The 15,278-nt window shown below is 42.2% G+C and overlaps 1 protein-coding gene across 5 annotated transcripts in view; it reads right to left on the bottom strand.

Moving 5' to 3' along the window:
- PRICKLE2 (prickle planar cell polarity protein 2) overlaps positions 1–15,278 on the bottom strand; it is a 338,707-nt gene that overhangs the window by 107,400 nt on the left and 216,029 nt on the right. The window contains exon 1 of one of the 5 annotated variants that reach the window (XM_077128782.1): positions 2,854–3,496. The exons of 3 other annotated variants lie outside the window; for them this stretch is intronic. The gene's annotated coding sequence lies outside the window, so the exon portion shown is untranslated. One more of the 5 variants, XM_077128783.1, reaches the window with a different exon arrangement.

Here is a 15,278-nt window from a genome sequence, read left to right as displayed (position 1 = left end):
CACTAGACGGGGTACCAGGATTTTTCACCAGCTCTGTGATCTGGGGTAAATTATTTTATCTCTCTGGCCTTCAGTTTCCTCTGTCGAATGAGTTTTAAAACTCTTGCCCCCTGTTGTTCACATGGTTGGGATTAAATGGGAAATATGAAAGGTACCAGGAGGAAATAAAGAAAGTCCAACACCCAGAAGGTACCAGGAGCAGGGCAAGGGCATTCCAACCATCAGTTTTACAGCAATCTGAATTTATCCCCAATTTTCATATCAGGAAACCAAAGTTCAGAGAGGTTAGGCAACTCTCCCATGATCGCATATACATAAGGTTCCAGCTGGGACATTATCAGGGTATAAATATTATTCTCTGAGCAAAACATGACTCTACTGAAGCTCATCTGTAAGCAGGAACTACCAACTCCCAATTCTGAGTATCCTAACCAAGAAAAACATTTATGCCAGAACTTTTGGCTCCTTTTAATTCATATTTGTCTTCCAGAAAGATGTTGGGGAGAAAGGGGGAACAGCTGTCAAGTATGCTCTCTGGCACAAAAGAGGAAGAGCCCAAGTCTGGGAAAGATGCATACAGTCAGTGGGCACGTAAAAAAGGTAGGGGAGACTGGGCATGGGTGGGGGGAAGGCTTACAGACTTTCCCATAAGCCAAAGCAACTCCTATGGTAGCATAAGTTCAACTTGGAACTTCTAAGGAACCACTGGCAGGTAGGTTGCATATTCCAAGACCTCCCTAGTTGGAGATGAAAATGCTGAGTGCCTGCACAGGAAAGAAAGAAGAAAAGAGCTGGCATTTGCATGCAAAGTCGGAGTAGAAGAAAAATCCAGAAATACACTGATTCCAATTTGGATCCTGCAGTTTTCTACAAGTGACTTGTGAGGTGCCAAAACAGGAGGCCTTCTTTAAAGGTTCCTGAGGCCCAGCTAATGCTGAATGATTTTAAGGATCCCATCCGGTCACTTTGGTTCTATAAGTACAGTAGACCTGAATACTAGATTTTGTTCTGTTATCTCAATCAACAGGGTAGAAGGTTCTTTTGATTGGGAATGGATTTGGACATCCCAGGGATTGGAGATGGCATTTTTTTCTGCTTACACCGCCCCCTTGCAGACAAATGGATGTGAACATATTGCTTTTTGATTCAATGGACGGTTGCGTTTTTAGCAACAATGTTCATAATAATAATGATAGATAACACCAACAATAAGCCTGGCTAACATTTGCTGAGTATTTACCATGTGACCAGGCACTGTGCTAAGCGCTTTTTCACGCTTTCTCATTTAATCCAGACACCTACCCTGCTCTCCACATTTCACAGATAAGGAAGCAAGGTTCAGTGAATAGCTTCAGCTTTTTGTAAATCCAGAGCCCCAGCCCTTGGTCAACATCGAGCCATGGTAGCTCTAAGTTTTCATTCCTTAAGCTTCCATAAATGCATCTGCCTTCCAACCTTTTCAATTTTTTTCCTACCCTGCATGGATGGACCATTACAAACCTGCCATTTCGAATAATGCTATTTCTGGCTGTCCCATGGCTGTTTACAGACCGCAATGATCAATGGAGCCATATGGTTTAATTTTTACATTAAAAAAGAAAGGAAGAAAGAAATGTCTGAGGAGAAATAGCATTTGGTGGAAAGGTAAAAAAAAAAACCCAAATTTCCAAAATATGGTAATTCTGCCAAAGTTGTGACTTACTCTGGAGTCTGGTGGGGACACTCATCCCGACCCGTCTGTGAAAGCCATCAGCAGGCACAGAGCCTTCTGGAGCGCAGGATTAGAGCAGCCAAACCGGCCTCCAGCAAGGAGGGAAGCCTGCTTCATTTAGTTTAAGTCTCACTCCTCTGGAAGAGATTTCACGAAGCAGAACAAATCGCAGCCTTATGAGCCACAGATTCGGTGCATGGCAGTCCGTGTCTATGCATTCACAGCACACGGGAGCCCTCCCCCGACGGTGGTCACGGAGGCACCGCCACAGTCAGCAGAGCTTACTAGCTGGGGAAATGATCTGCGTCTAAGCGACACGAGAGTCACGCGTGGACCGGTGGATGGCACTGCGTCTGCTACGGATCACTTACCCTGGTGAAATCTGGCCCAGCCCCGATTATTTATGGTTCCTATTTAAGGTCCCGTGGGACCCCGGCATAACCCAAGATCACATAAACAAAGACTAACGGGATTAAATAGCCTATATTTCATCTCAAGACCTCCACGGCAGATTAGTAATGGTCTGAGTGGTCTGGGGGAAACCAAGAGCGAAGGGAACTAACTAGGAAAGCTCCTCCAAGAAACCCAGTGTAGGGAACACACTGAGTCATGTGTTTCAGCCGGGCTGTGCAGTTATATTCTGGAGCTCTGTCACCATTTCTACTCGGAAAGCACTGGCTAAAATTAAACCTAAATAATTCCAGCGCCATTTCGTTATGTGGAAGTCTCAGCAAAGCCCTCGTTCTTCACAGCTCCTAATAATTTCTGACCTCCTGGGCTGAGATGACTCAAGTCGGCATGGATATGACCAGGCATTTGGTTTTTTTTAAATCTTATTTTTCAAAAGTAAAGCTATACTTCTGCAAATGTTGTTTTAGAGAAACGCAGTTTCTTAAGGCACCAAGACTTAAGCGTTTCTTCAGGACACCCTCCGGTTGTGACAGCCCTTTCCAATTGAGCTTTCTAGCAAGCACAGGAAAGGGAAAAGGTACAGGAGGGTCACCGAAAACACCATCTGGCCAAGATAATGTAGCCCTGAGGTCCTCCCCTCCAAAGCAAAGTCTCTAGATCTAGCTTTCTCATGCTCCCTAGAAAATATGCTGCTGCTTCCATTTGAGAATTAAAGCAATTTTTTTACCCACCTCCAGGGAGGACGAAATGCTCAGTCTCAGAGGATGCTTCCACCAGACTCTCTGAGCTTATCAATTGCCCCAGTTCACTTTCTCCCTGGGTCTGGCTTCTAAAAATGCGAGCAGGTCTGCAGGCAGCCAAAGCATCTTCTTGTCAAAACCCTCCTCCAAATCCAGACCTTTCCTGACGCCGGCAGCAGGCTCACTTCCGAGCTGTTCTGCCTTCACTCACAGAAAACAGCCTTGCTGGATGGAGACCCTGCTGGGGAATCCACAAGCAGGGGAGAAAGTGTGACTTCGACCCTTCCGCTGCATCTGCCTGAGAGCGCCTGAGAGCGCCGATCACCTTCCTGCGAACCCCAGTTTCGTTTTAAACTCCCCTGCTTCACGACTATCTGAAGGAAGTCACAGACCCCAGCTTCGGCGTCACCAATTGACCGGAGCCAGACCCAGGGTGACCAGTCAGCTGCTCGCAGAGCCCAAGACACTGAACGAGGAAATATGTAGCTTGGCCCCCAAATAATAATAATAATTGTCGGCCGAGCTGCTAGTGGAGGCTGAGAAGACGCTGTTGCAGTGCTCGCATCCTCTGCATGCTAATGACGCCGTGATGTCAGCAAGTCAGTCACGGCATCTGGACCGTCCTGCCTGGCCCTGCTGCCCAGCGCTGAGATTTATTTACATGTAAATTAGCCTCGCCTTCCAAATCAATAATCCCCGGGGCAGGAAAGCGGGGGTGTGGGGGGATGATGGGGGGGTAGTAGGGGGAGGTAGGAGGAGGTGGGGGGGGGGAAAGCCTTTGCTGGATGCAAAGGCCCTAGCTAGCTACGCAACTCCCAAATGACTTAAAAAAAAAATCACATATAATAAGAGAGGCTTTAAAAATACACGCCTATTCTCTTTTTAAGGGCTGTGCTCTTATGTGCTAGGGCTCAGATCTGGGCAGTTACCAACCTGAGCACCTGGTTCAGATTAAATGCCTCCCTGCCCCTGCCACACCAATGCGGGAGTGGAATTAGGGCTCAGGTCCCCCTCGATGCCCTCCCCACCTCAAGATGTGTCAAGCCTCCAAATGCTTCTACTTGGTTTTTCTTTCTTTCCTCTCTTCAACTTTCATCTCAAGGTGTTGGCTGGGACTATGCCACCTTTGAGTTTATGTGCAACCCCCAAATAAAGCATTATTGACTGCTTTCCTCACATGCTCCGGTGATGAATTAGTCATTCTCCAACTCCTTACCCTGATTCCAAGGAAGCACAGGAGATTACAAAGCATAATGCTGCCCAGGATGGCATCTGAGACCCTTCAAGAGGAGCCTTTCCATCTCCACATTTTACAGATTAGGAAACTGAGGTTTTGAGTGGAGAAGGGATTTTTCCTCCTCATGCTGGAAATTTCAGCAAGGAAAGGTCCAGAATCCACATTTCTGGGAGCTTAGGCTGGAGCTTTGTTAAATACTGTTTGACCTCCAATCTCTACTTCTCTGCCTATGCGAGCAAGCTCTAGAGTTGGACAGTCCTAGGTTCAAATCCCGACTTCGCTTCCTGCTAGTAAGGTGACCGTGGGCGAGTAACTTAATCTCTGTGGTCTTCAATTTCCTCCTGTGCACCACTCACTCATTCTATCAATATTTACTGAGCACATACTATATACTATGCACTGTTCGAGAAACTGGGGAGAGATGCAATCTCTGTTCTTGTGGACATTATGCTTTAGTGCATTAAAAGAAAATCAAATATCTATTGGAATGGTGGTGACTATCAACAAAATGTCATGCACACTCAATAATTAACAGTTATTTCTGATATTTTGGATGAAGTCAGAAAAGTATTCACCAAGACCACTGATTCTCGTCCTCTGAGCTTATGTCCATGGTCATCTTTTATCTTTTTTCAACCAATTGTTCTTTCAATCCTTCCTGAGAAACACCCTGGGCCAGGTGAGAGACAAGCACAAGCAAAGCCAATCTTGTAGAAGCTGTGCCAGTGATAAGGAAGCACTGTGAGTGAGTGCTGAGGGTGAGGGAGGGGTGGGGGGGGGCGGGAGAAAGAGGTGTGTCCATCACCCACAGAAGCATCCCAGAGGACAAAGCAGCTAGCACAGCTCCTTGCCCACACTCCTCCGCCTGAAGAACTCACTCTGATAAGCTCTGCCCTTCCAGCTGGAGTTTCTGAAGCTTCAAATGAATTTCTTTGTGGGATGCAGAGAAGTTAAATTACATCTTTTGTTATATGTAATTGTATTAATAATGCTTAATAACTTCTTTCAGAATGCTCCTCTCTGGCTCACAGGAGACTTTTCATGGTGGAAAACATGGGACCTGGAATGACTTTTCACTAATACAATCAGAACATAAGAGAATGAATAATACTCCGCGTTGTCTCCAACCACATCACTCAGAGCCCACAGGGAAGCGGATGGCTCCCCCAGACCTCAAAGCCTGTTAAAAAACATGTAACAGTTTGGGACCACCAATGGCCAGGTGGAAGTAGTGGCATCTGACCCCTGTGTGGCCATGGACCAGTTTCTTCATCTCAAGATGGACACACTATTCTGTGATCTCATTATCAGAGTGATGAGAAGCAATTTACAGGTGACTGACACTGAAGAGGAAAGTGGTCATACAGAAAGTGAAAAGAGAGTAATCCTAATCTGGAGGAGATATGTCACATAATTACCAATTTCATAAGGGTTAGAAATATATAATATAGGGTCTGGAATGGATCACCTGGTTCAAATTCGAGTTCTGACATTTGATAGCGCTATAATTTGGGGCCTGAGGTTTCACTGTAGCATATAGATGATAACAGCTTGCACTAACCCTCACAGGGCAGTTGCATGGATTAGTGAGAATTAATGTGAAACACGCAGCGTTGCACCAAGCTCATAGCAAACACTCAAGTGTTAGCTACTGGTAACAGAAGTAACGATGCTACTTCCACTGTTAACTTTGGCACAATTGAGTAAACTGGGCAGCCAATGTCCAAAAGGTGGGGAGGAAGTGAGTCTGAATGACTGCAAAAGCACTCCCCCTTCCGAGAGCACAACTCAAAGTTCCACCTTTTAAGTTGTGGGTAAGCTGGTGACATGCTCTTTTCCCTACATGATATAAAAAAATGCAAAAACTTTGCAGTTGCTATGAAACTAGGGAAGAAAGCAGTAAAGATGACCAAGAGGGACCAAGAAGATCTCCTCCTCTGAAGCTGTACAACAGGGCAAGTCTACTATTTCTGTGATGTGTAGATGTTCCCTCCATTTACTCACATAGCCATTCACATGTTAAATGAGCTCCTACTATTTTGCCAGTCATTGTGTCAGGCCTTAGGGGCATCATGGTGGCCAAGGCAGACATGGGCCCTGCTTTAAAAGAGCTTAGAAATGAGAGGGGAGGACCTTTAGAGTAGAGTAAGTAAGCAATTAGAGGAGAACGTGATGCATGTTAGGATAGGGCATGCGCAGAATTCCTTGAGGTCTAATTGCTGTCAGGAGAGGGACAGGTGTACAGGCGCCTCCCCTAGGTCCTTTTGACGCCACATGGCCTATGAGCGTGGCTCTGTGGTAAGGAAGCTGGAGAGCCAATGCACTTTGCAGAGATTATTAATCTAAGGATCATTAATTCTTTGTGACAATCATTTTCATTCTGGAGACCATTCTACTCAAGACTTTCAGAAAACATGGTACTAGGTATTAAACAAGGGAGGCAACAATTACTTTGGACATTTCAGAGACCTCGTAAATAGGGATAAAATTCATAAAGTTTTTACAAAAGCAGTGAAATCCTGTATTTCTGACAGTAAACTTCATGTAGTAGGGGGAGGAGGGGGAGGGACAGGCAATAGACATGAAGCACTCCATCAAGTTTTCACTGGGGATCTATAAAGCTCAGGTCATTCTTGCTGGGAGACAGAAGCAGGATGCAACTACTGACCTTCAGAACTTTCTATTTTGGGGGTATAAATCATTTACGTCAATGACTATAACCGTCTACATGCGTTCTATAGGAAGAGGGGTAATGTGAACAAGACTCCTGAGGTGATCAGGAATCAGGACAGTATGATCTGAATCAGGCCCAAGATCAAATTTTAGTAGCTAGAGAAAGTGTTCTTGATAAGAGCACAAGCATGCATATGAGGGCAAAGTTATCAGTATAAGTGTGGAATTAAAAGACCTGTCTGTATGGGCACAAGACGGCAGAGCAACTCCCACGCGAGGCTGGCAGGTCCTGACAAAGAGGTGGCTACATGCATGCTGGAAAATCAAATCATCCTTCCATTCTACCCAGCATTAGTCAGAATCTTATTACAGGATTACGGGGAAAGGTTAAGTGAATGGCAGCTGGTTAGCTTAGAGGAGAGAAGGGGAAGTGATGACAGGAACCACAGCCTCCTGGATGAAGGGCTTTAATAAGAGAGGTCAAAACGAACAGCTTTTTATCTCCATTTGCATAGGCAAAAACTAAGGAGTATATTTTAAACAAACTAAAGAGGGAATTATCTGGACCTAAGGAGGACGTCTGAATACTAAGAGGATCAAAACTGGCCTGCATCTGCATCATTCGGAGAAATTGGTCAGACTTCACAAAGACAAAGATGAGAGGCAGTTCTAGCTTGTTGCTGTGAAATATCAATAAGTGATACTGTCATAGTTTCAAACCATTTACATAACAACGTTTAAGTTTATTTTAAAAATTGTATATATGTGTGTGGATATGTAGTTATGATAATCCATTCAAGAGTGGCTCTGTGATACTCAGATTTCAAAGTCCAGTAATTTTTTTTTAAATGAGGGGAGGAAGCTGACCAAGAGTTGTTCTATTAGTTGGGATAGCTTAGGTTATGAGGCAGTAACAAATAGAGCCGGAAATCTCAGTGGCTTGAGGCCACAAAAGTTTATTTCTTACTCATGCACAGTCCACTGGAGATCTAGCAGCTCTCCAGGTACCTCCATTCCAAGACATGACTCAGGGATCTAGTCAACAATTATGCATCAAGATCACCTTCCTTCCTGTTCTCTGTGATCTCAACATATACTTTACAGGTTATAGCAACAGAAGGTGAGAGAAACCCTTAAGTGCTTCCTTTTAGAGATGAGGCACTTCCATTGGCCCTGATAATCTCATGAAATCACCCAGCTGCAGGGGGGCTAGGAGGCATATATCCAGGAAGAGGAAGAGAAACAGATAATGGTGAGCCCCGGTAATTTTTACCATAGCTGTCAATTATAATTTTTGTCAAGATATTTAAAAAATCAACATCTATTGAATCCATAACGTCTTAAAACAAAGACATGCATATCATTAAAAAATTGTGTAGTCCTAAATGAACACTCGGGCTCGAGGTTGGATCCATCTGTGCTGGTTTGAAACTGCTACATACCCCAGAAAAGCCATATTTTTCTAATCCATTCTTGAGGGTGCAGAACTATTGTGGGTGGGACTTCTGATTAGATTGTTTCTGTAGAGATGTGACCCCACCCATTCAAGGGGGTCTTAATTAGCTTACTGGAGTTCTTTAAGAGGGGAACATTTTGGGGAAATTTAGACACAGACATTGGAGATGCTTGGGGAGCTGACATAGAAAGACACTGGAATCAGAAGCTGAAAGCAACGCAACCCAGTCACAAAGGATCAGGAGATGTCAGCCACATGCCTTCCCAGTTGACAGAGAAACCCTGGATGTGATCAGCCTTTCGTGAGTGAAGGTATCCTTTTGTTGATGCCTTAATTAGGACATTTTTATGGCCTTACAACTATAAACTTGCAATTTAATAAACTCCCTCTGTAAAAGCCAATACATTTCTAGTAGAATATATTCTGGCAGCATTAGCAAACCAAATTACCATCTAACTCCAGAAGGAAGAAAACATTCTGGACTTTTATTAACTTTCAAGCAATAACATCCAACCTGAGTAACCATATAGAATTAAAGGTACAAAATGTGTAATGCTTCTATAGTTCGGATACAAACATAAAATACCTACAAAGATGGAACTGCTTTCATATAAAAGAAATCCTCAACAGTTTCTGACCATTTTTCCAACTCTGATTTATAATTTGCCTCCCACAATCACTAGGGTATTAAAATAGAAAGAGCATGACTGAAAGACCTAAATCCAAATCTCTACTCTATGGCTTCCTAGCTACCCCATCTTGGTAATAATGACCACTCTCTGAGCCTCAGTTTCCCCCATCCATAAAACAGAGAGATTCATCTACCAAAGGCCTCAGTTTCCCCCATCCATAAAACAGAGAGATTCATCTACCAAAGGCTTTGGGAAGATTAGATGAGCTAAACTATATAATATACCTTGTAGAATATCTACCAAATGGTCGGTATTAAGTCAATAATCATCTCCACTTTGTTAAAGAAAAGAGCAAGAAGGAGAGCTGCAACCATACATGATAACACTGCTCACAATACAGATAAAGATGACCACACAGCAAGTTTTTGAAAGTCTTCCTTCTTCTTCACTTGCGTAAGATTCCACATCATAAATACCGTTCAAACCATGAACATTTCTCTGTCTTATGAAAAACAATCTGGATGCTTTAGATCAGAAAATGGTTGAAAATGGCCTTACATTTCTTTTTTCCATTATCATTGAAATCTGCCATATTTCATACATTTTAATTATTCCTGATTCCAATAAGCAAATGCACGAAGTGTTATCACAGCCTTTTAGCCCCTTTTAATAGCATTAATTAAAATGAGAAATAAGCATAAGCTAGACTGAAATCAAAATGAACGACTGCTGAAGATTTTTGCTCCCTACCAAAACAAAAAATAGAAAATTGGATCAATGATATCAACATGTTTACATTTCCATGAAAATATTGCTAAGGTCATATGATGAGTTGGTAAACATCAGTTTTGTCTTAGGTAAAGAAAACCGAATTTATTATGGCAGTTTTTGTAATTTTGTCATTACTACAAAACCCTGAATTTTTTCTATGTAAAGGACCAGGAGAACAAGCAGGAATTGCACAGGGATACTTGGTTTTTCAGCCCTAAATGCAGGCAGCTGGATGGACTTCTATGTGCTTTTCCTGGGAGAGAACACTGGCAAAATGAAAGAAAGTCTGGAAAAAGACTGAAAAGCTCTCCCTGTGGCAAACTGACAGCAAAGATTTGCTCTGGTGAAATTATCCTGGAAGACCAAATATCACAGATGTACAAAGTGACATGCTATTTTTCTCAAGGAATGGGAAGGAGTTATGTGCCAGATGTTTTGTACATTTTTTATCTCATTTAGTCTTCCCCATGATCCTAAAATTCAGCTTTAATTATCCCCCATTGTATACGGATGATGACTCTGAAGTTTAAAGAAGGTAAAAGGGATGACCCAAGGACAGACAGCTAGGAAAGAGAAGAGATGATCGGTCCTGGGTCTGATAACAAAGTTCATAAATCCTTTCTCTAATTCAGAGGTCCTCAACCACCCTCTCAAAAACCAGGTGTATGTTGATTAGGGTGTAATATGTTCGAAGTAATTATTAAATAGAGAGAAACATATGGAAGGTTCTCTGTCCCTCTAGATTAGATTGATTACTTTGTACAAAACTCACAGTATTGCTTTCTTGGAAGTGTATTTTTTCTTTTAGAACTTTTGTCTTGGTTCACAGTTCTACATCCTTGGTTAGTGATTATAATCCTTGGTTAATGTTCATAACTTGGTTAATGCTCATACTTGGCTAGTGACTGTCTAACTAGACTCGACACTCCCTGAGGACAGGGGCCATGCCTTTGTAGGCTCACCATTCTGTCTCAAGTACCTAGCACAGTGCTTAGTCACTTGCAGGCTCCATAAGCATTTGTTGAATGAATAAAAAGTGTTACAATGACTTTTAATTGTCTCAAAATTTAAGGAAATTTAGGATTATTCCTCTCTGCTCATATGCATTCCAGCATGCTTTTGTAAATGAGAAAGAAAAGGATGGAACTAATCTCTATGAAAGACAGATCTAAGATTGGCTTCCAGGATGCCACATGCTTCTGGTTGCCCTCCTATCCTCTGGTTGTTCCTTCTCAGCCTCTTTTGCTGGTGCATCCTCATCTCTCCAACCAAGCTAAACAGTGGGGAAGTCCTAGAACCTCTACTTTTTTCTATCCACATTCATGCCTTTGATCTGGTCTAAGGTTTCAAATCCCACCTCTGCTCTGATGACTCCTGAAAAGACCTTTCCCACGGACTCAAAACATTTATATATCCACCTGCCTGCATCACATCTACACTAACATGGCTTCTCAGATTTAACATGATCAGAACTCAGTTTTGCATATCCTACCCACCACCCAAATGTCCTCCATCTGCATTCTTTCCTATCTGGTGAATGGCAGCTGCATTCTTCCAGTGGTTAACAAGGAATATGTTTGAGTCATCCACGACTCCTTTCTTCTACTTACCCCCTACCACTCCACCTAATTAAGGTTTCAGCAAACTCTGATCCATCGGCCAAATTGGTCTGCCACATGGTTTTGCAAATACAGTTTTACTGGAACACAGCCATGTCCATGCATTCGGTTTGTCCATGGTTGCGCTCATGCTACAACAGCACTATGAATAGTTTCAAGAGAGATGGTATGACCTGCAATCCTTAGCACGTTTACTCTCTGGCCCTTTACACTAAATGTTTTTCATCCTCTGATTAACCCATTAGCAACTAGTATTGACTCTACCTTCAAAATGAATGCAGAATCCAAAATCTTCTCACCACCTCCCTGGTCCCAGCCACTATCATTTCTCACCTAGCTGGAGGTGACCAAGCTACCACTATCTGTCTCCTGGACGGAGGTTCAAGCCACCATCAACTCTTGCCTACTAACCTCTTTTCTTGCTTCTACCCTGCTACCTCTCCCCCTTCAGTATATTCACAAAACTGCAGCCCTGGTTATACTGTTAAAACAGACAATAGAACATGGCATGTCTCTGCTCAAAACCCACCAACGCTCCTCATATCTCAGACTAACGTCCTTGAGATCTAGGCCCCTTAACTTCTCTGATATCATCTGCTGCTCCTCTCCACCTGGCTGATGTCACTTTGAACACCACGGTCTCCACACCGTTCCTCAAACTCACCAGGCACGCGCCTCCCTCCAAGTTCTTCATATGTGCCCATCCCACTGCCTGAAATGTTCCTTCTGCAAACAATAGTGTAGCTCGCTCTCTCACATCCTTTAAGACTTTTCACAATGTCACCTCAGTGAAGCCTCCCCTGTCCTATTTGAGGTTGTTCCCCTCCCACATTCCTGATATGGTCAAACCTTGTCCCTGCTTTATTTTTCTTCTCAGCACTTAGCTAAAAAGTGGATAACTCTGAGTTTCCCTACTTAGCTAATTGCTAAGAATACTAAATATGATTCACATACTATACAGTTCGCCTATTTAAAATATATAATTCAATGGCTTTTAGTATATTCCTAGGGTTGTACAACCATCACCATAGCCAAATTTTTAAATATTTTCACTAATCAAAACCAGAAAACCCATAACAAGCGGCAGTCATTCACCTAACTGTCCCAGCTCTAGGCAACTACTCATCCACTTTTTGTTTCTATAGATCTGTCTATTCTGGACATTTCATATAAATGGAATTGTGTAATATGTGGTCCTTTGTGGTTGGCTTCTTTCCTTTAGCATATGCTCTCAAGATTCATCCAATTTGAGATACATATCATTACTTCATTCCTTTATTGTTCCAGAGTATTCCATTTTGTGGACATACATTTTAATCATCCACTCATCAATCTATGGACCTTTGGTTTGTTTCAACTTTTTAATAACGCTGCTAAGGATGTTTACGTATAAGTTTTTGAGTGGATGTATGTTTTCATTTTTCTTGGATATATGTTTCTCACAAGTATGTTTTTTATTGGATGTGTTTTCATTTTTCCATCCAGGGGTGGAATTGCTGGTTCATATGGAATTCTATGTTTACAGTTCTAATGCACTACTAAACTGTTTTCCAAAGTGGCTGCACTATTTTACATTCTCCTTAACAACACAAGAACATTCACATTTCTTCACATTCTTGCCAACATTTGTTATTGCCTTTTTTTAATAGCTTATTCTAGTGATGTGAAGTGGTATTTCATGATTTTGATTTGCATTTCCCTAATGACAATGATGTTGAGCATCTTTTCATTTGCTAACTTGCTATTCGCAGGTCTTGTTTGGGCAAATGTACATTCAGGTCCTGTGCCTGTGTTTTAATCGGATATTTATCTTTTTTTATTACTGTGTTATAAGAATTCTATACATATTCTGGAAATAAGTCCATTAGCAGACATATGATTTACAAATATTTTCTCCTATTTTGTGGGTTGTCTTTTCACCTTCTAAATGATGTCTTTGAAGTACAAATGTTAGCAATTTTTGTGAATTTCTATTTACCTATTGTTTCTTGTCCTTCAGTTCTGGCTTTTAAGAGCATCCATCTAGAACTCTCTTTGCCAGCACTGCAAAATCAATTGCTAGTCTTTTGGGGGTTCCTCTGTTTTCCCAGCTGCTTTTAAAGATTTTCTCTGTCTTTTAATATTTTAATTAGATATGTCTCAGTGTGGATCTCTGGGTTTACCTACTTAGGGTATACTGAGCTTCTGAAATGTATAGAATAATAATTTCCATCATATTTGGGAAATTTTCAGCCATTATTTCTTGAGGCTTTTTTTTTTTTTTATGTCCCTTACTGTCTCTTCTCTCCTTCAGGTGTTCCCATTACTAATATGTTGATACATTTAATGTTTGTCCCACATTTCTCCAAGGCTCTGCTCATTTTTCTTCATTGTTTTCTCTCTGTGTTCTTCAGATTGTGTCATCTTTACTAATCTACCTTCAAGTTTTTTCCTGCCAGCTTAAATGTGCTTTTGAGCCCAGCCTTGCACATGAGCAGTCTCCCTGAGTACCTGAACTGGGGAGTACCTGAACTGGGGAGTACCTACTGTCTACAACCCAGCTGTTAGCTTCCACTAATTGCCAGCTAATTGCTCTATTGTTTATGACAATGGCCTGGGGCATCCATTGCTCCACAGTCTGAAGTGATTAAAGTAAGGCTCCTTTGCAGAGCTGGGTGTTGCCAGCCTTTGAGGTTGTCTCTACCAGGTCAAACCCTAGTCCTAAACTGGGAACTGGGTGGAGAAGGAGCCTCATTTCCTGGCTGAACACTGACCTCTCTTTCTTTCTCTCTCTGTGAGTGGTTCATGGTCATAGACTCTCACTGTTCTTTCCAAGATTTGGTAGATTTTCTTGAATAGATATTTCTCCATTTGCTCCATGCCCTTAGGACAATTTCCAGAGATCTCAAGTGGTTGCTTTTTGTTTTGTTTTTGCAATTTTCAGCAGTCAAAGGGCTGTTTCACTGGGGAGACAATCCATTACACTCTTCACAGAGCCATTCTAGAAGTTGATGCAGTGTACTCAGCACTCTTAAACTATTAGCTATTTTACTTTTTTATGCGGGTTTATAGTCTATTTCCCTGTGGAGCCCTAGAATGTATGCTCCACGGAATCCAGAATCTGTGTCAGTTTCACTCTCTTCTGTATCTCAGAGCCCAGAAGTTTGTCCGGCACACAGTAGGACCTCCATAAATATGGGTTGAGTGGGTCACTAAGCAGAACAGCACCCATAACCCACAGCCTACCCTATATATCCCACAGCTGAACATGAGCTGCCACAGCTAATGATATACTCATGGTTGCGACAATTATGAATTACTGCAGTCCTTTATTTCCACATAACTTTTTTTTTTTTTTTTTGCAATTTCCTTAGAAGCTGATCACAGCCCTGGGAGATTGTCACACCTGTGAATGCATGTTACTGATAGAGAAAAAAGAACGAGAAGCACAGCCATAGCATACATATCCATGTGCTCCCATGATAAGTGCTACAGCCTTAAATATTCCTTAAAATCTATAAATGGCTGGCTAAAAAGGACATCTAACTTATATTGGTTTGAAAGGCAGTTCAGTTAAAATAGAATGTGCCCTGGAACTGGAATCAGCAAGCATGTGTCTGAGTCTGGGTTCTGGCTCTTGCTGTCTGTGTTACACTAGGCAAGTAACTTACCCTCTCCGCTCTTCGGAACCCTCCACTGAAAATGTGAAAATGGTGATAACTGTTAATACCTCTTTGTGTGACATGCACTCCAATAGTCTTTGCAAAGCACTCTGCACAATGTTTGACACACCAGGAGCACTCAGTAAGTGTTAGGTATAAGGAACAACACAAAAAGTGAACCTATCAAACTTCTTTCCAAGTCTAGTCAATCTAACAAATTATATCCAATCAGACCGCTAAATGCTCCTCAATTTACAACAAAATCTCATTTTGATAAAATGAGATCTTATTATTAGCTGTAAAATGGTAACCATAGATCTGTCTACCCATCACGCACCCAGTGGTACACCTGCCCGCCCATCACATCTGCACATCTCATAAGAAAGA

Source organism: Tamandua tetradactyla, chromosome 15 (genome assembly GCF_023851605.1).
Source record: "Tamandua tetradactyla isolate mTamTet1 chromosome 15, mTamTet1.pri, whole genome shotgun sequence".
In the NCBI taxonomy this organism is placed as follows: domain Eukaryota; kingdom Metazoa; phylum Chordata; class Mammalia; order Pilosa; family Myrmecophagidae; genus Tamandua; species Tamandua tetradactyla.
Note: the sequence above shows the minus strand (reverse complement) of the source record. Positions and strands in the feature narration are given on the sequence as shown.